The sequence below is a fragment of the Thamnophis sirtalis genome, unplaced genomic scaffold (assembly GCF_051295495.1).
Source record: "Thamnophis sirtalis isolate CommonGarterSnake01/CBP01778 unplaced genomic scaffold, rThaSir2_p1.2 scaffold_2, whole genome shotgun sequence".
NCBI lineage: Eukaryota > Metazoa > Chordata > Lepidosauria > Squamata > Natricidae > Thamnophis > Thamnophis sirtalis.
The window spans coordinates 31,964,696-31,970,717 of NW_028261382.1; positions in this window are offsets into that span (position 1 = coordinate 31,964,696).

The following is a 6,022-nucleotide window of genomic DNA, read 5'->3' on the forward strand; positions in this document are numbered from 1 at the left end:
AGTGCCTGCTCTTTCTTCCTTGAAGATCCTGGCTGTTTTCAGGATGAGAGAAACAAAACATTTCATCTGTTCATTTCATCCAGCTAGGGTCCAGGAGAAGATAAGACAATTGCAGGTAAAGATCGGGAGATCAACAAATGCACCTCTGAAGCCCAGCAAAGCTTCATCCCTGACTACTTCTAGCGTGCTTCCAGTTCTTTCTTTGACTTCTGAGTCTATTGTGTCATGGTCTGAAGCAATATCTGGGCAGGGCAGTACACCTCTCAGCTGTGCAAAACAGGTCCTACGAAGAACCAACCCTGGAGAAATCCAAAGCTTTTTACACAGAACTGTGGATTTATTTTTTCCTGTTCTGCTTTCAGATGTGGGATACTAGTTCTGCCAAGCTCTGCCAACTCGTATTCATGGGAGCTTTTCCCAGGTGATCTCAATCTATATGCCCAAAGGCTAAATAATCAGATTTTTTTTTGTTTTGAAAAAAAAGAAGAATCTAAAAAGGGCCTTCCTCGATCGGTTGCTTCCTTGTTTCTGAACTTCAAAAATGGTCCATGGCCGCATCTCCAAACTTCACAAAGGCAGAACAGAGATTGCTCTCCTCCGCAGTTGCACCCCTGCAGGTGCTACCACCTGAAATGACAATGGTTATTGACCTCTTTCTGGGGTCACTGAAGCTCCAGATTGACCTGTCCAACAAATGTACAAAACCTTTACCAGGCCAATTCTTGAATACAGCTCGTTCCGCCTGGAATCCACACTGTATATTGGACATTAATACAAATGAACGAGTCCAAAGGTATTTCACGAGAAGAGTCCTCCACTCCTCTGCTCACAATAGGATCCCTTATCCCACCAGGCTTGAAATGTTGGGTTTGGACAACCTGGAACTACGCTGCCTTTGGTCTGAGCTAAGTGTAGAACACAAAATTGTCTGCTACAACGTCCTACCTGTCAATGACTAATTTAGCTTCAACCTCAATAACACACGGACAAACAATCGATACAAACTCAAGGTAGGCCGCTTCAAACTCGATTGCAGAAAATATGACTTCAGCCACAGAGTGGTCAACGCCTGGAATGCTCTACCTGACTCTGTTGTTGCATCCTCAAACCCCCACAGCTTCAACCTCAAACTGTCTCCCGTGGACCTCACCCCATTCCTAAGAAGTCCGTAAAAGGAGAGTGCATAAGCGCACCAGTGTGCCTTCCGTCCCTGTCCTATTGTCCCCAGTTATCTGTATTTACTTCCTTTGTTCATGTTTATGTTCTTATCTATACTTATCTTGTAGGTGTTTGACGAACAAAGTAATAAATAAATAAAATGTGGACAAAATATGGATTCCGGGAATAATATGGGAGATTGTTTTGAGGTTGTTGTTTTTTTAAGGCAGGCAGCATCCATCAAATGGGAGTTAACTGCATTGGCCATTGCTTTGCTTCAACCCGCCTTAGAAATTCAGCAGGAGTTACAAAACTCTGGTTGTCCTATCAGTCACAACCATGAACAAGCAAATCCTTCTGGTGACTCCGGTTTTAAGATTACTCAGTTAGATTGCGCAGGACGAAGGAGAAGGATTGGGCCACCCTTTCCCACATTCGTATCAGGCTGTCAAAATAATATAAGGTAAAGGTAAAGGTTCCGCTCGCATGTATGTGCTAGTCGTTCCTGACTCTAGGGGGCGGTGCTCATCTCCATTTCAAACCTGAAGAGCCAGCACTCTCCGAAGACGTCTCCGTGGCCATGTGGCCGGCATGACTCAATGCCAAAGGCGCATGGAACGCTGTTCCCTTCCCACCAAAGATGGTTCCTATTTTTCTACTTGCATTTTTTACATGCTTTCGAGCTGCTCATTTGGCAGAATCTGGGACAAGTCACGGGAGCTTGCTCCATTATGCGGCGCTAGGGATTTGAACCGCCGAACTGCCGACCATCCTCATGAACAAGCTCAGCATCTTAGCTACTGAGCCACTGTGTCCCTAAATCAAAATAGTATAGTAGAGCCTTTATTGTCATTGTACATCGTGTATACAATGAAACTGGTTAAAGGAAGATGAAATCCATTGCTTTTCCAAAAAGATTTACGAATTCTGGTGTCTACACTTGTATATATTAATCCATTCACCTTTCACCTAGTCTCACTCCTGGATTTTTTTTTTAATGTACTTCACAAAGGCCAAAAAAAAAAAAAAAGATTTATAGAGCATATAAAGAGGAACTGAATAACGAAGCCCGTTGTAGGGGGGAAAAGGACAACTGTAAAGTTGAACAAAGTTTAGCAACTTAAGATTCGGAGATGAAGAAGAAAAAGCACTTACAAGCTAGTTGTGATTCTGGAGGCACTCCTTCACAAATCTCCATTGCCTTTTCTAGTAGCAGAGAGTTACCATGACTTCTTAGGAAAATGCACTCTCTCCCTCTGTCTCTCCCTCTTTCTCCTTCTTTCTCTCCCCCCCCCTCTCCCTCTTTCTCCCTCTCTCTCCCTTTCTCCCTCCCCACTCTTTCTCTCCCTACTATTTTTCTCTCTCTCCACGTTCTCCCTTTCTCCCCCTTTCTCCCTCTCCCCGCTCTCACCCTTTCTCCCTCCCTCTTTCTCTCGCTGCTTTTTTCTCCCTCCCTCTCCTTACCTCTTCCTCTCTCCCTGCTTCTTCTTTCTTTCTCCCTCACTCACTTTCCACTTTCTCCCTCCCTCTCTCTGCTTTCTTTCTTGCTTTCTTTCTTTTTCTTTCTTTCTTTCTTTCTTTCTTTCTTTCTTTCTCCCTCTCTCCGTTTTCTGCCCTTTCTCCCCTTTTCTTTCTCCGTCTCTATCTCTCCCTCTCTTCCTGTTCTCTTTCTCTTTTTCCCTCCCTCCCTCTCTCTCTCACACGCAAACAGAGAGAAACACAGAGGGAGAGATAGAGAAAGACAGAGTGAGAACGGATATGTCGGGAGGAAGTGAGCATACCAGCTTCAACCACATTCGCTGAAAGCACTTCAGAACTGTAGTTTGCAAGTTTCCATCTCGTTCTGCCTCTCTTTTTTTGTCTTTTTGCTATTCTGTCAGTTGCACAAGAATGCCTCAACAGTCGCCCGTCTGGTTGGTTGGCTGTTTTGTCTTTCCCTGCATAAATGCAACAGTGATGAAATCGGGCCTCAAATAAGGTTGATTCTGGCAGCTGAAGATAAGACTCCCATCACATCTGGCAACAGGCTGGCGGTGAGGACGTTCAGCCTAGCTGCTCCGCCCTTCGTCTTCTCCGAAATTGCTTGTAAGCAACGCAGCAAGACGTAACGGATCATCCGTGCCGAACACAGTCTATGTCCAACAGGATGATGAACATCAAAAATTTCATCCTGAGAAAGTCCTTCAATCTTTATCGTCCTCCGTTATTGTATTGTTTAATGTAGCAGAGAGGAGAAATGTCTTGTCGTAACTGCACTTCATTTAAATCTAGTTATATTGAAAAGAAATGAAATCAGCCTGGCATCCTGCCCCCATATGCTTCCTCCTGGCTCTCTGTCCATAAAACATTTTATTATCACAATGCGTTTTTCGTCCTAAAATGACAGGCCCAAAAAACTGGCCTGTGGTAAGGAAAATGAGGAAAATTGGTTAATTAGAAAGTGGGGGGGGAGTGCATTTCCTCATAATTAGAATGCAAGAAGAAACAAAGAGTATGGAGAAAATATATATATTTTAAATGTAACTCTGTGGGCTGGCAAGTTATTAAGCTGCTTCTTCTGTTGGCAGAAAAAAACACATCTTAAATCCATTTAATTATTTTCTCCTTTTGGCAAACGGTGTGGCAAGTCAGATCGCATCAGTCCAAAGAGTAAGATTTAATAAGCACCTTTGTTAACACTTTCTCCCTTTTTTTAAAAAAAGCCTCCTATTCTTTTCTTCCTTAAACCACTGTGCTGAATCAGCTGCAAAGACTGCCCAGATTTCGTAAGCTGGTGGCCAAGGATATTTTTATGCAGCTAGTAGTCAGTTCTGTAAATGCCAATGTTGAGCGGAACACACTCTTAAAAGCAACACAATTCACATCAGAGGTACAGTGAGTACCGAGAACGGAGTATTTATAGCATTTTCACTCGTTCCTGTTCCAGAAATCAGAAATCTTGCTGAAGTACAGGATTTATGGTGTTCGGTTTTCACCGGAAGGCTTAAGGTCTTGTGCAATCTTTGGGATTCATTCATAAATAAATGGGAAGAGCCAGAATGTTGCAAAACATCTTTCCAATTCAGGCCTCGTTTTTCAGAAATCCAAGTAGCAGTAAGCATACACACCCAGATTATGGTGTGTGCATTCCCTCGCTCTTAAAAAAAGCTTCCTTCCTTCATTACCACCATACCTCCATGATGGGTGAGCCTCCGTTTTGGCAAAGGCCATCGCTGATTCGGGGAGAATATGTCAGCAGATGTGCTGATTCATCACCGGTTTATCAAATGCATAGGAGGTGAGGGCTCAGCAGGACATAATAGCCAGCCATCAACACTCCAATCAACTAAAAAGCAGCCTATGAATACCAGAGGCAGAACAGCCCAAATCACATGCTATGTTAGAGAGAAGTTCCCCCGAAGATGGGCTCCAGCACAAGTCCAAAAGCTCGGAAGACAAAACATCTAGTCCCAGTGACCAACCCAGATTGGATCATGCATTATTATCCCAGGACACGTAGATTCAATCCTAGGTAGAGGCAGATAGTTCTCTCTCCGGGCACAAGGAGAATGTATCTGCTGAAGGAAACTCCACATTGGCAACAGGAAGGGCATCTGACCATTTTACACTCTCCTAGCTCCATTCAGTTGCCCCAACGCCATCCCGTAATGATTCTGGGGTCGTTAAAAGATGGTGAGGATAGGATGAGACGTAATTCACCTTCACTTGTCAGGGAGTTTGGGAGCTGTTGAATATCCTTTTCTGTGGAGCTGCATGGGAGCTCCAGAAGTCAAGGAACATGTTCACCAAGCGCATGAGAATTTTACTGATGTATTTGGAATAATAAAAGAAAGCAAAACTTTTTTCCCCCCAGATGAAGTGGTCAAAATGCACAGGGGCAGAACGTCGAGCTGGTCATAAAAATAGTAACTTTAAAAGCAACTGCCTCTGTGTATTCCTCCTTCTCTCCCCCCCTGCCTCCAACTTTTAAAGGCACTACTTCTCAATATTTATTTGTAGTTCGCTCGATCCTTACTTTTAAAATTGATAAATTGGTTGATAAATTATAAATTCTATCATTTCTCTATCAATCATCTAAGTTGCATCCCTATCTATCCATCTATTGCTCTATTATCTCTATATTGATCTTTTTGTCTATACATCCATTTAGCTACCCAGTTATCTATCATTTATAATCTATACATCCTTCCATCCATCCATCCTTCCATCCATCCATCTACAGGTAGTCCTCAAGTTATGACCCCAATTGAGTCCCACATTTATGCTGCCGAGAAATTTGTTAAGTGAGTTTTGCTCCATTTTACGACTTTGCTTGCCACTTTTGCCAAGTGAATCACTTGCATTTGTTAAATTAGTAACACCGTTGTTCAGTGAATCTGGATTTCCCATTGGTTTCTGCTTGCCAGAAGGTCATGACCTCGTGACACTGCGATTGTCGTAAATGTGAATCCGCAGTCAAGCATCTGAATGCCAATCATGAGACCCCGATTTTCAGTTGTGTGAAAAATGGTTACAACTCACTTTTTTTTCAGTTCTGCTATAATTTGTCACTAAATGTTACAAGTTGAGGACTATATCTGTCTGTCTATCTTCCTTCTATCCTTTATCTATTATCATCTGTCAATTATCATCCATCCGTCCGTCTTTCTTTTATCTATTATCATCCATCCATTCTTCCTTCCATCCTTCCATCCATCCATCCATCCATCCATCCATCCATCTCTGCTGTACTATGCTTTTACAGCATATGTTAGTTCCAAACATATTATCAAGAGCTTCTTTGCTATTGCAACATCAAAACTAAACAGGCTTTTTTTAATTCAGCAACATATTGCATAAATCAAAAGTTTCTGAGCAAGAGGGA